The sequence below is a fragment of the Euprymna scolopes genome, chromosome 23 (genome assembly GCF_053919585.1).
Source record: "Euprymna scolopes isolate OS-2025 chromosome 23, ASM5391958v1, whole genome shotgun sequence".
In the NCBI taxonomy this organism is placed as follows: Eukaryota; Metazoa; Mollusca; class Cephalopoda; order Sepiida; family Sepiolidae; genus Euprymna; species Euprymna scolopes.
In genome coordinates this window covers 48,870,492-48,872,700 of record NC_136504.1, presented here as the reverse complement: position 1 = coordinate 48,872,700, position 2,209 = coordinate 48,870,492, and the positions used below count along the sequence as shown (strand labels likewise).

The 2,209-nt window shown below is 35.7% G+C and overlaps 1 non-coding gene across 1 annotated transcript; it reads left to right on the top strand.

The window, feature by feature from the left end:
- The first annotated feature begins 896 nt into the window (after positions 1-896).
- Trnak-cuu (transfer RNA lysine (anticodon CUU)) lies at positions 897-969 on the top strand. The gene has a single exon. It is a non-coding gene; the product is annotated as a tRNA-Lys (tRNA).
- Positions 970-2,209: the final 1,240 nt, after the last annotated feature.

Below are 2,209 nucleotides of genomic sequence, written 5' to 3'. Positions count from 1 at the left end.
GTAAAACTCGAAGAAATTCACTTTTCATTGAAAAAAAAACCCTCACTTTTCACCCCAAAAACACAACCAGCTAAAAAAAAACTAAAAATCTCAATATTCTGTATTTTTCATTGAGAAAAAAAAAAAGAAAATATTAATTACAATCGCGTTTTAAAATCTGGTGGATTGATTTACTATAACGTTGTAACCAAAAAGTTAGCACCCCTTATAAATGTCGAATTATTATTATTATTTTTTTTCTTTTTTTTAATAATCTGGTATATTAGTATTCATTCAATAATAATCCACTGAAAAAATTGTAAGAAACCGAACAGAAGCAAATTTATAGTGTGTGTGTGTGTGGGGGGGGGTGACGCTCGTACATGTCCGCCAACACCCCCAACCCACCCATGTTAATAACGGCTTTCGGAATAAACACCAACCTTCCCATGTTAAGAACGGCTTTTGGAATTGCGCTGAAAAAAAAAAAAAAAAAGAAACCCTGAGGGTTTGCCGTTTTCATGTGCCGCCCGTTCAAACATGGCCGCCAGCGATTTACATTTCAAAATACAGCGAAAACTATTTGTCTGCGCTAATTTTCCCTGCGATATTCCTTTTCAGGATACCTGAAAACCCATCGAAATCGTCGATTTATCGAAAATGTTGAGGCGTCTTCAGTTGGCGTAACAGAGAGCACATTGACCGATGGATGGTTGTTTCCCTATTTGTAAACAAACAAGTTATTTTTCTTTATCTATTTAAAGAAAAATACTTTTTAATAACAGTACAAAATAAATAAATAAATAAATAAAATTCTAATTTAAATAATTGTGTGACAACACTAAATATATTAACACTAATTTAAATAATGATCAATGTAGAAATATAAAATTACAATTACACTTTATTCTCATCTATCCCGGCTAGCTCAGTCGGTAGAGCACGAGACTCTTAATCTCGGGGTCGTGGGTTCGAGCCCCACGTTGGGAGAAAATCTTTTACCAGGACTTTTGTAAATATTAATAATAATTTATGTTGGACTCACGGTAGAGTTACCAATTGTAGGCCATGAGCGTGGAGTCACTAACTTGTAAGAGTGTGAGTCGGTCTTCACCAGTTCATAATCGGTATCTATCAATTTTTAGGACCTAGGTTGCAGGTGCAGGAATCTCTTGAAGTCAAAAGTAATAGGGTATCCGCAGGCAGAACCGTTAAAGGTAAAATCAACGATATCCCAATAAAAGGTTTCACCAATCCACATCTTTACACACACACACACACACACACACACACACACACACAAATAATAATACGGAAACTAACGACACTTGACAAAGAACTCGAAATCAATGTATTAACATGAAATAAACATTTATTTACGTGTCAAAAATATTAGTTTAAATTGTTTCAGCATAAGTGGCTTCTTGTGTGGAATGTCCATAATACAGGAATAGCAAAGTAATGATTTTGTGTGAATCGCACGAGGTTTGAAATTAATGATATTTGTGTACAGAGTGTCACGTGTTGTTTAGAATTAATGTGATTATTTTCTGAGAGAAAAGCAGTCATTAAATCATCCAAGCGAAATGCTCGCACGCGCGTATGTTCCTCACATACGAAACAGTAGTTCGAAATAACATTGTTTAAAAAGGGAGAATTGAATTCCGAATCAGTATGGTAATTTTCCATGACGAGAATTGAGGTTCATGTGCAAAGTCATGTTGGGTGATTTTAACGTCTCAAGGACCGAGTTTCATGGACACGTGTCGGACTGGAGAAGTCTGAAGAGAGACTGATATGATTGTTCACGGCAAATCTTATGTAGAGATGTTCTCGAACGTTCCGGCCTGTTTGCTGTATTTCTATGCGCGGAAACGTAACATAGATCCTTTGTTTCATTAGTGCGGGTGGTCAAATCGGAACGTTGTGTGCTTACGCGTTCTGATGACTTGTGTGTGTTGAAAACGGTGATCGTTATGGAAATGTTTCTGCCAAAGATTTGTTCTGGCTGTATGTAGTGATCGTAATAATCACTTCTAATAAAAATTTCTAATAATGACAAATAAATTATTTGGTGATCTTAGCCTTTTGTCATTTTTTTCTGGACTTTGTCATTGAAGGTATCCGTCCAGACTGAGGCAATTAAATTTTGTTTTTCAATCCTGAGTGGGGCACTCAGGATTGAAAAACAAAATTTTTGGGGAATGCAAATCAATATACTATGTACATA